The sequence below is a fragment of the Hipposideros armiger genome, unplaced genomic scaffold (genome assembly GCF_001890085.2).
Source record: "Hipposideros armiger isolate ML-2016 unplaced genomic scaffold, ASM189008v1 scaffold_671, whole genome shotgun sequence".
NCBI lineage: Eukaryota > Metazoa > Chordata > Mammalia > Chiroptera > Hipposideridae > Hipposideros > Hipposideros armiger.
The window spans coordinates 122,399-139,587 of NW_017732021.1; the positions used below are offsets into that span (position 1 = coordinate 122,399).

The window sequence follows — 17,189 nt, forward strand, 5'->3', positions numbered from 1 at the left end:
CTGTAGAATATAGAATATGGTACTAAAGGCTTTCAGTTCTTTTCAAGTACATAACCTTTTATATTTAAGGCAAATCACTGCTTCCAACAACCATAAGAAAAGGCTGTCGTGGAAGCACAGCCCAGAAAGATGGCAACTTCTTTCTCTCACTTAGATACTGCCAATGGCTAGATATCCATTTACTGTTGCCACCTTCCTACCCGCTTTCTAGATTGCCTGCCCTGTCTGAACTGGCTTTTGCTACCTCACACCCCCAGGGTATGCATTCATTTCCCATTCTATCTGACCTGTTCCCACAATCTCCCCCACTCATGCCCTCCTCAGAGACCTAGCAAGTTATTAGACAACCCAGAGAAAAGTTGCACTGGATTCTCCTCTTATGAGACAATTAAACCAACCAATTACTTCCCTATGACTTTGGAAATATTTCCAGGTAATATCGATTGCTTCACAGATAAAGAACTTGAAATCCACTTGGGATCTAATGTTACCTCTGAGAGCCACGGCACAAATCTATGATTTGTATTTTTCCAATTAAGAAAAGGTGATCTTTAGTTAAGGGGAGAAATAAAAATGTAATGTAACATTTGATTTACTTGGCCGATACCATTGTAAGAATTTTAGTTGGCCAAAGTTAGAAGCTTAGATCCTGTTTAAAATTATTGAAAATAACTATATTTTTATATTTAATTTTGACTTCAGGTAAATATATTCACAGATTCTTTTTTGACTATTGAGAGGACACTGTTTATGAAATTCACTATGAATTTGCTGAAATGTATCTCATTATAATCATTTGTATTTTAAAATATATATGATTAAAATATATGTGATATAAATATATATATACATATAAATAATCACAAATATTTTTCTAGCTTTATTGACCTATACTTGAAAAATAAAAATTGTATATATTTAAGACATAAAACAGGATGTTTTGATATACCTATCCATTGTGAAATGTTTAACACAATCAAGCTAATTAATATATTCATCACCTCACATAGTTACTATTTTTTGTGTGCTAAAGCAGTATCTACTCTCTTAGCAAGTTTCAAGTGTACAATACAGTGCCTCTTAATGTAATGAATTTTATTATCATAAATATAAAATAACATAATGGATTAAAGACTTAAACATAAGACCTGAAACAATAAACTGCAAAGAAGAAAACATAGGTACTAAACTTATGGACCTTGGGTTCGAAGAGGAGTTTATGAATTTGGCTTCAAAGGCAAGGCAAGTAAAAGCTAAAATAAATGAATGGGACTGTATCAAACTAAAAAGCTTCTGCACAGCAAAAGAAACCATGACAAAATAAAGAAGCAACCAACCAAATGGGAGAACATTTTTGCAAACAATGCCTCTGATAAGGGGCTAATATCCAAAATATGTAAGGAACTCATACAACTCAACAACAAAAAAACCAAACAATATGGTTAAAAAATGGACAAGAGGACCTGAATAGACATTTCTCAAAAGAGGACATGCAAATGGCCAATAGACATATGAAGAGATGCTCAATGTCACTAATCATCAGATAAATGCAAATAAAAACCACAATGAGATATCACCTCACACCAGTTAGAATGGCTATCATCAACAAGACAAATAATAAGTGTTGTGGACAAAAAGAGGCTGTGGAGAAAAAGGAACCCTCATACATTGTTGGTGGGAATGTAAATTGGTGCAACCTGCTATGGAAGGAAGTGTGGAGGTTCCTCACAAAATTAAGAATAGAATTACCATATGACCCAGCAATCCCTCTCCTGGGTATCTACATAAAAATTCTGAAAACATTTATCTGTAAAGATATATGTGCTCTGATGTTCACTGAGGTGGCCAAGACATGGAAACAACCAAAGTGTCCTTTGAAAGATGATTGGATTAAGAAGATGTGATTGGACTAAGAAGATTTTATATATATATATATATATATATATATATATATATATATATATATATGAATACTACTCTGCCATAAGAAAAGATGAAATAATGACATTTGCGACAAGGATGGATCTTGAGATTATTATGCTAAGCAAAATAAGTCAGACAGAAAAAGTAGAGAATCATATGATTTCACTGATATGTGGGATATAAAACTGAAAACAACAAAGGAACAAGACAAACAAATGAAAACAGAAAAACTCATAGATGTAGACAACAGTTTAGTGGTTACCAGAGGGTAAGGGGGGAGGGGAGTGGTAGATGAGGGTAAAGGGGATCAAATATATGATGATGGAAGGAGAACTGACTCTGGGTGGTGAACACACAATGTGAAATATAGATGATATAATACAGAATTGTATACCTGAAGCCTATGTAGCTTGACTAACAATTGTCATCAATAAACTTTAATAAATAAATACATAATAAATAAATATCTTTGAATAAACTCACTTAGAATAAAATAATGGCAGATTTAAAACAAATCTAAGTATGTCAGTGCAGAGAATGGCACTAAAACAGGAGCACAGTAAAAGAATGTGAGGTTAACAAATTTGAATCAATTGAATAATTTAGTGTTTCAGTGTTGTATGTAATTGCTGCTCTTTATATTTAAAGGGATAAACTCAACTGCAAATTGGTCTTGTTAGAAGAGAATTTTGTACAAAAATCCTTTATCTACTCTTTTTGCTATAGCCCTTATTTCCCACATTCACATGCAATTTTTTTTAATTAGTAGATCACCATTATTCATATACACAAGAATCTCTTTCTCTGAGGAATATTTCCTAATTCTCTCTACTCCAAGTTACTTGCTTTTGTACCCCTCTTATGACTTCTGGTATCTTATTACAGAGATTTGATATTTTGCTTTTCTCTGTATCTTTCAGCAAGCGGAGTAGGGCCTCTGTAAAATACCTCGAAGACATGTCTCAATTATCATTGCTACTGCTGGGAAATTCACTGTTAACCTCTCCTAAATAACTAGGAGAGGTTAGTTTCCACCCTTCCACCCTTTTAGCTTCCAGTTTGTTTTCCACGTGCCAGTATCTAATATTGCCTCTTTGAAACACAAATTGGTATCGGCATTTTTCGGCCTATATCTCCTTTACACGCTCACCAAAAATATGAAATCATTTTATGGCTTTTCGTTGAAATGAAATGAAATTCAAGCACGCGTTCGTAAGTTCTTTCTACTCTTTGTGTTGTCTATCACTTCTCGTGTTCTTTTTGTCTGTTGCCTTCCTTTTGAAATACTCCTGGTATAATTTTAAACAGCACCCTCTCCCTCCCCCAAGAGAACTCTCACTAACCACTGCCATCTAAACAGCTAAGGAATTCCTGTGCTTTCGCCCCCATCCAGGCACAGCACTGCCTCTGGCAGGTATGTGGAAATGGGAAAGAGGTGTTCTATTAGTTTCCTCCAGCTGGGCTGCAGTAACAAATGACCACACACTTGGTGGTTTAAAACAACCCAAATGTATTCTCTCACAGTTCTGGAGGCTAAAAACCTGCAATTAAGGTAATGCCAGGACTCTGCTTCCTTCAAAGGATCTGTGGGAGAACCCTTCCTTGCCTCTTCTAGATCTGGTGATTCACTGCACTGTTTTATTTGTGAGAGCATAACTCTAATCTCTGCCTCCATCTTCACCTGGCCTCCTCTGTGTCTCTTTGTGTCTTCTTTTCTGTCTCTTATAAGGATACCCATCTTTGGATTTAGGGCCCAACCTAACACAAGATGACCTCATCTTGACATGCTTACCTTATTTATATTTGCAACTACACTAATTCCAAATAAAGTCACATTCTGAGGGTGGAGATATTTTTTTTGAGGGGTTACTATTGAACCCTCTACGGGGGTGCTTTTGTGTGGGAAATTTAACAGCAAGCAGTAAACCATGAACTATATTACAATCAACTGTTATTTCTCAGGAATGTAACAGATAGTCATGGACACTAGAGCTAAAGTAAAGCCATGGTGCTAACAGGATTAATGTTGCTTTAATAAATAAAAAAAATATTAAGCAATTGAAAAGAAATGGTAATTCTTCTTTTCTATAAATTCTTGCATGCGGGAAATTCCATAATTTCATTCTGTTTTTCATTATCATTGACAACAAGAAGGCATGGGTTTAAATCAGAAACCTGGCAATGATTAAATGGACAGATTTAATTTTCACATTTAAAAGAAGGATGCCAATGTTTGTCTCATAGGTGTTTCTAAGAATTAAACTTGATGATGTCTGCAAGGCACTTAGTACAATGCTTGGAGTTTAGGTACCAATCCAAAATTACATTCAATATTTTCCCAATCTGATGGTGAATAAATTCAATTCTGTAACTTGATAAAATATTGTTTAAACTACATACATGTTTCTAATTTTATTCAATATACTTCATTTATCTTTACTCTATCTTCATTTCTCCCAAATCATTTTTACAACTACTACAATTAAGTAGTGACTAATCTAATTTTTTGACAGATAAAACATAAGGTAAAAAATCACTTCCTAGCTCTACCATTTCTCTTGTCATTATTTCCTAGTGTCTTTAAACAACAGTGTAATTTTTTTTATTCATTTATAGGCAAATACATATAAAATAAATGTATTTTATTTTCATATTTATTTTGCAGGTGACCTTCAGGTCTCCTTCTATTGTATGTATATGTAATCACTTCCCATTTTCTCCCAAATATATTCATTGAACTCTAGGATTTCAGTCTATTTTTATAGGAACTGTCTTTACAACCTGTTTTTGTAGAAATCATCAAACTAATATTTGCAACGCACTTCTAACTTTTAAAGTACTTTCACGTACATTATCCACTTCATTTATTATTCACCTACTCATCCAACAAGCACTGTACTTGCTGGCATTCTCAGCACTAAGCTAGGTGCTAGGATAAGAAACCAAAAGCCATCCTTCAGCAGTTTAGGAAACACACTAATGGTGTGTGGTCAGGGCTGTGATAGGCATATATGTCAAGTGAAATGATAGTTCAAAAATAAGGTAAACGTTTTTTGTTTTGTTTGAACTTGGAAATTAGGTCTAAGGGGGAAAGGAAAATAAAGGGAGAAAGGACAGCACATGCAAAGGCATGGAGACTTAATACGACTGGGTCTGGGTTTGAACAGAGGGGTGGCATAAATTGTGGGTGCGGAAAAAACAAGAGCCAGAATCTAAAGGGCTGGAAAGTCATGTCATGGACATGTACGTTATTCATAAGATAATGGAAATCCACTGAAGAATATTAGGCATGGTGTGATTTTATCCACTTTTTAGAAAGCAAAAAATTAGGAGTTAGAAATACATTGAAGAAGAGTTAAACAGGTGTGGGGAATAGGAGCTCTTGGTCATCGTTGAAAGAAATGGGGGAGGGTCTGACTTTACTTTATAAGTGAGGTTGAAAAGGGAATAGCTTTAAGTGACATTAAGAGACTAAAAATAAGTTTTTTACAAAAATGAAAGGGACTAATACTTGGCGTCTAACTGGATGTCCTTTCTCAATGAATTTAAGTGACTTGCTTGAGTCCATTTCAATAGCAATTGTTCCCTCTTGAAATAGAACTCTTGTTAAATTGTATTTATAGTTCTTATGTTGCTTTTAGAGAAATGTTTTTATTTTACAGTCTGGAATCTCTAAGAAGAGATGGACGTTTTTTGTTTATTTTTGTTTTGTTTTCTGTTTTCGTTTTTTTGGTTTCATTATTATTTCTTATTTTCCTATATGTTTCAGTTATGTAAAACTGGAAAAGAAACTATGCCTAAAACAGTGGCTTAAAACAACAACGTTTTCTCTCTCAGCATTCTCTGGGCTGCCTGGGCTCAGCTGACGGTTCTTCTCTTCCATGTGGTGTTGCCAGGGGTCACTCAGGTGTTGCTTGCGCTACTTTGCTAGAACCCCATTTGGGACTGCAACATTCAAAATAGCTTTTACGTACATATTCTGGACCTTTCTTTGGGTGCTGGACAGGCTGTGGTTGGCTGTGTCTTTCTGCAACAAGAAGTTAGATTTTTGACATGGTGGCCCAGGACCCTAAGACTGAAATTGGAAACTATCAGGCTTCCCAAGAGCTTGGCTCAGAACTAGCTCAGACTTACTTCTGTAGCATTCTTTGGGAAAAAAAAAATTCATACAACTTACCCTGATTTGAGGAGAAGAAAAATAGATTTCCCTTTTTCATGGGAAAAGTGGCATAAGGATATAGGATATGAGAGGGATTCCTTGCAGACTTTCTACCATACTGCATCTGGTGCTGCCCATTTTGAAAATCTCCTCTGAAAATAGATATTCTCTGTTTTCTAATTATTATCTTCTTGGATATAGATAATATTAATTTAAGGGCATACAGTAACATGAAAATGTTTATAGAACAGGTTATTCCTCAGATTTACAATTTAATATTGGTACATAAGAAATCTATTTATTTATGTATGTTACCTATGTCTCTAAGATAGTCTTGGGACATATGGCTTAGATATCTCTACAAATGTATTCACCATCTATGCTGTTCCCTGTGCCTTCTCCAGTTTCCACAGTGATGATAAAATTTCATGAGCTAGCAATTCTTTTGCTCTTAGACATAAATTTTATAATCATCCCCATAGGGGAAAAAAACTCCTTATAGTATAGTATTTTCCAATTAGAAACATTAAAAGAGGTAGTTTAGATGTCCCTTAGGCATATGTGCTGCTCAATGTTAGAAACTGGTGTATGAAGTAGATAAAACAAACGATGGAAGATGAAGAGTCATTAGTTTTGCAAGAGCAATAAAGATGCCTCCACCTCAGACCAAATTTTTTAACTGTGAGGCTCAGAGGAGGCCTTTTTTGTTGCAGGAGAGAGTGTGTGTATGTGTGTGTGTATGTGTGTGTGGGGGAGAGGGGGGGGTTGGTCAGGTAATGATTTTATTTTAGAAGAAGTAGAGAAGTCTGTCATTCTTCTTATCTCACTGATTCTCTCATGGTCATTCCAACTTGGCTTCCTATCTTTTCAACCAAATAGTAGTAAAGTACTAACACGATTGAGGATCTGAAATTATGTAAATATATTTTACAGTTATATAGAAAAATATCTATCGGAAGGAGGCAGAATTATATGAAGTTTATTTTACATTGTGTTAGGGTTGTAATGTAGTTTAATTTATAAACACATTGAAAATTCTATATGATACATGTAAGCCTAAAATGGAAGAGAATGGATTTTAAGAAATGTAATCCAAAAACACATGCACACACACACACACACACACACACACACACACCACCACCACCACTACCACCACCATCAAAAACAAAGCAAACACAAGCAGCAAAGCGAAAGCCAAAAGAAAAACAAAATATCTTTGAGCAACCTATGACTTATTCTTTTAGTTCAATTATGTTACACATTTGGAAGACTAGAACCATTTTAACTGAGGACAATCTGGGTGTAGCTCCCCGCTGCTCCTGCTGGAAACACCTGCCCCTTTGCTCTCCAGGGTTCATTTCGTTATTTCTAGTCATCAAGGTATCTCTTTTCAACCTCACTCTTGCTTCCTAAGGATGTGTGCCCATAAAGGGAGGCATCTTTACATGTAGAATGACTTCATATCTCATATAGCAAGCTGCACTAAATGTGTAAGAGCAAGGGATATGGGTTCACTTTTCCTCTGTTTGATACAAGGGTCCACTATCTATTACAGCTGTGTGATCTTGAGAAATTATGTAAACTCTCTGTGCTTTTGTTGCCTTTTTGGCAAAATGAAGGTAACGATAGAAGGTACATCAAAGAAAGTGCTGTGATAAGCACTACAGGTGAAGGTCTTCCATGTTAAACAATTTAAGAAGGGCACTATGTGCACATATCAATTAATAATGGCCTCTAATCTTGTTAATGACAATTCAAGTTTCCAACAAATAGATACTAATAGTATGCAAAATGCATATTATGGTCATGGCACATTAAAATTACCCTCACTTTTCCTCTTTTCTAATTTTCTGGTTAGAGAACCTGAGGGAACGGTCTTTCTCCATTATACTTACTTAGTAACTTTTGCCATTTTCAGTCGGCTCTACTATCTGTACAATGTCCAAGCTCAACACCAGCCCTTTTTTTTTTTTTTTAAGGATTTACTTTTTTCTAGGAGGTATTCACCCCTAGGTAATTTAGCTATCTTCCCTTTGCCAACTTAGGCCCTGCTTAGGGCTCTCAGATATTCCTTTCACAATGTATGTGTTAAATATCATTTCTCTTTTTTTTCATCATCCTTTGAAATACTCTTTAAAAAAACACGAAAGTTTGTGTCTTGACAGTAAGTCTCAAATATATCTTCTTGCTAGCAGCCATCTGTCAGCAGGTTGGAGCTGGACTGTCACTGCCGTTAAGCTAAAATACACTTTTCAGTGGTATGAAAACCCATTCAACAACAATTTATCGTTCACCTCCCTTTATTCCCCTGAACTTCGTCTGTCATCTGCAGAATTGAGTCCCCCAAAATGGTAATATCATCTTGGCTGTCACTCACACTCTTGCTTTCCAAACAGTGCAAGAAAGAAAGCCTGCAAGGGAATGTAGAAATCCTTGTGATTTGTTCGTTGATGTGCCAAGGGCTAGAATTGCTCTTTGGAATCACAAAATGCCTGATTTTACGTGCCTTTCAGTGTATTCTTCTTTCTAAAATGAATACTGACTCTAGGCCTAGCTGAAGAGCCACAGAGGTGTGGAAGAGCATAATAACATCACAGATATTATTAGCACTAGGTTAACATGTGTAAGGTAACAATAAGTAGGGGGAAAAAAAGGAAAATCAAATTGCTACTGCAGTGAAAAAAATATATAACCAAAGGAAGATAAGTTGGAAAATACAACCCTGAATACCTTTCAGTTACATTATTGATACAGAAATATTTTCTCTGCTCTTTGCAGCTCAGCACTTTCTTGCAAAGATTTCTTTTTAAATTTTTAATAGAAGTATTCACGCAATAAACATGACAGGCAGCTTATGTCAGGAGGATTGTTAAGACACTTCTGGATTTTGTAAAATATGAGGAGAAGGGTGATTGAATAAACAGTACACACACACACACACACACACACACACTAATCTGGATGTATTTCACTGATTGGAGTATCTTTATTTTGTCATTAAAAAAATTGATGGAAAAGCAAGTTAAATGTCAGATATCACAAAATCTTAGTATTTCCCCTCTGATATCCCATAGCTGTAAATTCTCCATAAAGGACAGAGAAAATGATACCTGTTTATATTCTTAATCATGGCAAAGCATAAGGTTATTAAAGCAATAGTCATTTTTATACAACTATAAATCCTTTTATAATTTCTATGCTTTGTGGTGATTTTCTTGTGAATGCCTCATTTTCCTATTTTAATACTTGATTGGAGATAGGAAATTAGGTAACATCTAGATTGAATGGTGTAAAATGCACCCTAACAAGGCAGATTAAAAATGTAGAAATCAGAAATCACATATCTGAAAAAGCCTCTCTGTGTATAATAACTGTTAGGTTGTTAGACATGCAGAGCTTCATTAAAAAAATAAAACAAACTAGTTTTCTTGGCACTTGTCTTCTACTTTTTCCACAGTCAGAAAAACACACTTTTATTTGAATTGTGACATAAGAATGAGAAGAGCATTTTGATTCCTTAATTTTTAATGCCTTTTGAACAGCCAACATACAAAAAACTTTCAAGCCCAATCATCTTACGTTTGTGATCTAAAAGCGGTTCTCAACCTGTGGGCCGTGACCCCTTTGGGGGTCGAACGACCTTTTTACAGGGGTCGCCTAAGACCATTGGAAAACAAAAAGATACTTACATTATGATTAATAACAGTAGCAAAATTACAGTTATAGAGTAGCAATGAAAATAATTTTATGGTTGGGGGGCAGCACAACATGAGGAACTGTATTAAGGGGTCGTGGCATTAGGAAGGTTGAGAACCACTGGTCTAGCGTGTGAGTTCATTCTCCCAAATCTCCTGGTGCCTCATCTGGATGTTAGAGATGTTAACAATAGGTTGATTAGATTTTGCTACTCTAGAAAGATCAGCACTCTAATGATCCACCACACTGTCCTTCCCTGATACTGCTCAACCCCTCTCTACTTTTCCTGTTCCAGCAATAAAGCACAAAAAGGTGTTAGGTGGAAATCTTTGGATGGTCTTGCTCTGACATCTATAGTATTGCCCTGAGACATCTATTTATAGTGAATATGCATGTGGACACCTGGACACCCCTCGCTCGCTGCACAACTCTTATCTTCTCAATGTTCCATGCCACAAATTTTAGATATACTGTTTGCCCCAAGCTCTGAAATCTGCTTCCTTACAGGACTTGGTGCAAGCTCCAGATTCTCTGTACCAATGTTGGGAAACCGTTCCCACCAAGAGAGTTACTAGGATTCTAGGGCTGAGGTGCAAAAGGAGAAAACATTGTTCTTGGAATGTAGGAGATTCCTTTGTAGAAACAGAGGTTCTTCCAAAAAGGTGTAAGTATATAAAGTAGTCACTACTGGTACCCAATATGGAGTGACTGGGCTCCATTGTCATGGAGCAATAATGACAATGATTTCTCTCTTCCCCTGAACTTTATTTCCTGCTGTGTCTTACCTTGGCCAAATGTAAATGGAAGCCAGATGGCTAAAGGGCAAGGGCTAGTGATGCAATCCATGGCCAGGCTCTCAAGACAAACAGGGATAGAAATATTATTAGAGTGGGGAAAAGGAATAACCAGCATATAGACATTTCTGAATTTAGGAAAATAAATCATTTAAAATTTATAATGGAAACACCTTTATTCACATGTTTATGTAATCATCAGGGCACTGTGAAAATTATACAAAAATCCAGATTTTTGTCTTGAACTATAACATTGCATACATATAAAAATGGCCTAATATTATTGAGAGGAATATAAACTGAGATTTCTATAGATTTTACAAATATTCTAGAGCTTGAATCAGTATAATATGTTGCAGAAGTAAGGGCGATTCAAAGCCAGATAGGATTAAATGATATAATTTTAGAAGATTAAATCATAGTCACTTTTTTCTAATTTTCTAGGAGCTACGCATGAGCTATTGCTAATCTTCACCAAAGTCCTCTAAGCCAGGTGTTATTAGCATTCTTCATTTACAGAGCAGATAGAGCAGTACACTGAGTCTCAGGAAGACTAACTAAATTTCCCAGGATCACAGAGCTGTTCTGTGATAAATGCCAGTTATATGCAAATCCAAAGTTTACTTTCTTAAGAGTACAAGCTACTGACTGTGAAAGGCAATAAAGGCAGTGAGATCATTGATGTATGAGTAGATGACATTTCACTTAAAGGGGAAAGGAATTATGTAAACTAGAAATCAATATTAAAATTTATTCAGAAGACCTATAAAACAGTCTGAAGAGAATAGGGCTTTATAAAGTTTCTGGATTATTCAAAAGCATTGGAATTCTGCTAAAATGCATTAAGTTTAGGGAACATATGTTCGTGGGGTATGATTAGCTGTAATTAATATCCATTTTAGTGACTAAAAGTCAGATGAAAATTAAGGTGTTAATAACAGAAACATATAATGAAAAGTATCATATTAATGGACTATTAAAAACTTTCTTTTATTCCAGGGGAAAAAAGACATAAGGCCTATATCATTAGAGGTAGAATGAGACCTCTGTGGTTAATGTCTCATAAAACCTACAATTTCTGAAATTTTATATTTTCAATAGTAATATATCTTAACATGATCTCTTATTTGACTGCAATGCTTGACAACTACATAAGTTATCCTTGTCCTTCAATATTTCTCTTGTGTTAATCAGATCAATTCAAAAGTTATTTTTATTATAATTTTATAGAAATTTTTTCTTGACCTTAACTCTATAACAATGTCCCAATAAACTGTTCATAAGTCCACAAGTGATTCTGTAGAAATAATTCAGCTTCCATAATTTTCAGCTGGAATATTTGTTTACAGTAGTGATTGTATGCTTTTGAAAATGCATTAGAGAATCATGTTTTAAAGCTAGAAAGAAACAGGAGGAGACCACTGATTTCCACCCTTTGATATTATATTATAGGTTAGTGTTTACATGGAACTGATAATATTTGTCTAAAATGTTATTAATTTGCCAGATTGATAGGCTTTCCTCCATTGCTTGATTTTTATTCTATTTTCAAGGGACATTCTGTTCCTAAGTGTTCTTTCATCACTAATTCATTTTTTTCTTGATGTTTTTACTTAAGAATCTTTCAAATGCCACTGAAAATGTTGTGGCTATTCTAAAAGTCTGGTAATTCAATTATTATGGAAAATGGTGAATATCCTAGGAAATTCCATACTAAATGGACAAATCAACACATGACTTGTTACATGATACAGTAGTCCAGTGAACTCAGGAAAGCAACATTATGTATTTCTTTTCAATCAAGAGCCAAAAGAATAGATATTTTGGACAGGAGGTATGGTCTGAGTAGCAAAGTTGGAAATGTAAGGGTTCTCTACAACACGCCAGTGGGATAGTATGAAACATACACTTCAGAAAACATGCCTTGGACAATCTCATCTTTTACCCTAAACTTAAAAATATATATTTATCTGTTACTAGATAAATCTGTAGCTAAATAAAAACTAGAGTAAAAATGAAATATCAAGTAAGTTTAACTCACTGAAAAATCAACTCCAACTTGAATAATTACTTATTTTCCCCCATTCTCTATATTTTTAAGGCCTGGGCAACTTACCAATATCAAGTTACATTTCTCCCATAAGAGAGGCAGACACTTGAGCATTAGCATATGTATGATGTTCTGAGATAAAAAATGTCCACCTGCTCTAAAAATAATAATTTAATGTATTTTTATTGACAACAGCCTGAACTAGAGCCATGGAATTATATTTTATAGGTATCCATCAGCTAGCATATTTTGTACATTTGGGCAATAGATACTTTTTACGCTCTGACAAATTGGTAATAGAATTTTCTAATGTGTTTAAATGTATGTGTTCTAATTCAAAGACAATTGAATAGCTAAATTATGTAATAGCTAAAGATAATAATTATAGTAAAAATAAGAGAAAGAGGAAAAATAGAAAGAAGAGCTAACAAATATAATATTCACTATCCTTAAAATACTGTTGGAAGAGATTTGCAGTTGTTCACATGTTTAATCTTTAAACAAGTACTCTTATTCTATATTTATAAGGAAGCTGAGACATAATAAGATTAAGTAATTTTGCACAAAAGCAGTGCTAGATTGTGAAATCAGGATGTCTGGTTTCAAAATCCATGGCTCATTGAAAAACTGATATTTTCAATAAAACTATGAATTACCTTTTTTTAAAAGATTTGTATTGGGGAATTCGGGGATGGGAACAGCGCTGGGGAATTAGGGGAAGGGGAACAGACAAGTTGCTGTCTTTTTGTTCTTCAGTTTAGTTGTGGAGGACGTTGCTTCACTGGCCCAAGTTGGCACCATCATTGCTCTCTTCCAGGGCAAGGCAGATCAGTCGCTGGCTTCTGGGCGGCCACTCACTGTGGCTGCTGGCCGCTCACGCTGGCTGCTGGCTACACGATAGCCCATAGCAACCCACTGCCACAGGGCTGCAGCCTATACCATCACAGGCGACTCACGGCAGCCGAGCTCCAGGTTGAGCTGTTGTTCAGCATCTTAGCTGTAGAGGGCAGTGTCACTGGCCCTCATATGTGGGATCTGAACCGGGGCCCTCAGGCGTCCCAAGCCAGCTCTTAACCAACATGCCACTCGGCCAGCCCTATGAATTACATTTTAAAGTTCAATTAAAGAGACAAACATAGACAAGAAAGTCTCAATTTGAAAAGGATGCCTCAATTAATGAATTCATGTTTTATAAAATACATAGTAAAAAAATACAGTCATCCTTGAGAGAAATAAAACCAGGAAAAAAATTCAAAAAAGAGTTTTTCAATGACTATTGGAAAACCGTTTATCCCTATTATAATAATATTATACAGACATGACCCAAGTCAAAACATTGTATTAACAGTGGGCAATCATATAATTTATAACAAAACTATAAAAATATTTTTATTATAGTTAAATACATTTTTATGATGTTTGTTACATCAATTATTCTCTGTTGCTTTTCTATAAACTAGAAGTTTCTTTATATATCACAATCCATTTGAAGATATGTCATATATCACATACCTCTCAAAATCAAAGACAGTATAAGAAAGTACATGTGGCAAAATAAAATGATAATTATAGAGTTTAGAAAAATGAGAGAAATTTTTCATAGAGAGAGTCTCACCATTTGTAACGATTTGAGCTTGAAATTGAAGGACCTAAAATTTTGTGTTAGCAGAAACAAAGGGAAAATAAGTTTAATTTAAGGAAAACAGTATGTTAAAAGAAATGGAGGCAAGATAGCTCAAGATTTATTTTTTTAAAAAGGAGTGAATTATGTGACTGGAGCACAGGTTTCCATTTATGGGGGAAATTTGAGCAATAACTCTGAAAACAAACTTGTATTGCTTGCCAAGGCCTTTATTTGAATTTTTCCATGGGGTCAGCTCTGTTTTAGGAGGATGTCTCTGGTGACAATGTATAGAAAGAATTAGGTACAGAAGTGACTAACAATGAGATAATTCATTCCCCAGAAAGCAGTTTCTGTAATGGAGATGAATGTTTATTGGGGATTGTTCTTTGGATCAATACCTGCGGAAGGGAAGAACACTGGGTAGAGGGAGACATTGAGCCATTAGTTCATCCCAATACAGGGTTATGCTAATCTCACAAAAAAATCCTAGAGCAGGAATATTGCTTTAAGCAGTTCTGAGTTGGGATGAATGAGTCAGTCTTTTATATACTCACATTTATCAGTCACCAGATGTGGGCTTCCCTGGAAGAAGGTATGACTTTGGACTAGGCAGTTTTCTTATCACAGGCAATCTCCAAAGAGGACTGATGGCTGAGAGATATCCTCCAGCAGTCCTTTACTCCCAAAATGGGGTCTAGCATCCTAGCATCCATCACAGAATTTCAAGGACAGACAGAAAGGAGACTAAAAAAATATTAAAATGAACAGAGTATCAAGTGGGACTAAAATAAAGGATCTAACACTCATGTCATTGGAGTCAAGAAAAAAGAGAAAATAGGGCTGAGGAAGTACTTAAGGAAATAATGACTGAAACTTTCTATCTTGGCAAGAGACATAAACCTACAGATTAAAAAAAAATGGAGTAAACTCCAAATTGGATAGGCCCAAAGAAACCCCCATGCCATGTGCATCATAATTTCCTTGAAGAAAAGGAAAAATGTCTTGCAAGCAGCCAGACAAGGACGCCTTACCTATAGGTGAAGGTCAGTAAGGATATAGAACTCAACACCATGAACCAAAAGATGTAATCAACACTCACAGAACACTATTCACAGCACAGGAATACACACTTTTTTCAAGTATCCAAGGAACATATACAAACATAGACAACATCATGGACAATAAAACTTAAACAAATATAAATTGAAATCATCCAGAGTGTGTTCTCTGATAAAAATGGAATCAAACTAGAAATCGATAGCAAAACGTTAACAGGAAAATATCCAAACATTTGGAAAGTAAACAACTTACTTCTCTAATAGCCATGGATTGAAAAGGAAGACTCAAAAGGGAAAAGAAGGGGCAGGCAGAGTGAAAAGGTGAAGAAATTAAAAGTACAAATTGGTAGTTACAAATAGTCATGGGGATATAAAATAAAGCGAAGGGAATGTAGCCAATAATATGGTGATAACTATGTATAGAGCCAGGTGGGTACTAATCAGAGGGATCACTTCTTAAATTTTATTCATGTCTAACAACTATGTTGTACCCCTGAAATTAATGCAAAATAATATTGAATGTCAACTGTAACTGAAAAATTTAAAAGGAGGGGGAAAATAAAGTGGAAGAAGAGGTCCAAATTTCCAGGTATAAAACAAATAGGTCAGCCCTCCATCCCCACCCTGCTCCAGCCAAAAGGCAGGCAGAGAGCTGGAGAGGCATAGAGTCTGGCATTGGTCCCAAGGCAGTCAGTGAGCCCACTGCCTGTTTGTCTGTCCCCAGAGCCATGGAAAGAGCCAGTCTGACCCAGAAAGCCAATCTGGCAGAGCAGGTCAAATGCTACGAGGACATGGCAGCTTTCATGAAGACTGTCATGGGGAAGGGTGAGGATCTATCCCGCAAAGAGAAGAGCCTGTTGTCACTGGCCTACAAGCATGTGGTGGGTGGCCAGAGGGCTGCCTGAAGGGTCCTGTCCAGTATCCAGCAGAAAAGCAATGAGGAGGGCTTGGAGGAGAAGGGCCCAGAGATGCGAGAGGACCGGGAGAAGGTGTAGGCCGAGCTCTGGGGAGTGTGTGACTCCGTGCTGGGCCTGCTGGACACCCAACCTCATCAAGAAGGCCGGGGACGCTGAAAACCAGGTCTTCTACCTGAAAATGAAGGGTGACTATTACCATTACCTGGCCAAGGTGGCCACTGTTGACGACAAGAAGCTCATCATTACTCCAGCCTGGTCAGCCTACCAGGAAGCCATGGACATCAGCAAGAAGGAGATGCTGCCCACCAACCGCATCTGCCTGGGCCTGGCCCTGAATGCTTCTGTCTTCCACTACGAAATCTAAGGAGGCCATCTCACTGGCCGATAACACCTTCGACGAGGCCATGGCTGACCTGCAACCCTCAGCGAGGACTCCTGCAAACCCAGCATCCTCATCGTGCAGCTGCTGCGAGACAACCTGACGCTGTGTATGGCCAACAATGCAGGAAAGAGGGAGGCCAGGCGCCAGAGGAGCCCCAGAGCTGAGCTGCACCTGCTACCCTCCCTGCCCTGCCCTACCTGCTCCAGCCCCCAACCCTGGTAGAGAGGACTGGTGTGGGGTGAGAAGCACAATCCTTCTCCCTGAATGCTCTTCCCCAGCTCAGAGAGGTTCCACAGAGAGGGACCAGCAGAGCTAAGGTTACCTGGAGCCGGAGGATGCCACTCTTCCTGCAGCTGTCGGGTGCTCCTAACCACTGGTCATCCCACCCAGCCCTGATCTCTGAACCCCCTCCTCGAGACTCGCCCTGTGAACTGGGCCACTTCTTTCCCCCTCTTGATTCCCTCCTGCTCCTGCTGCCTCTGGATCTTAAAAATTGAAGAGTATTCCACCCTTGCAGCTGAGAACCGGACCATGTGGCAGAGGCTGGAGATGAGTGTGTGTGTGTGTGTGTGTGTGTGTGTGA

At 36.8% G+C, this 17,189-nt stretch overlaps 1 pseudogene; it reads left to right on the top strand.

Annotated features, from left to right (window-relative positions):
* The window catches only part of LOC109372871 (14-3-3 protein sigma-like), a 115,807-nt pseudogene extending 99,037 nt beyond the window's left edge, over nucleotides 1-16,770 (top strand).
* Nucleotides 16,771-17,189: the final 419 nt, after the last annotated feature.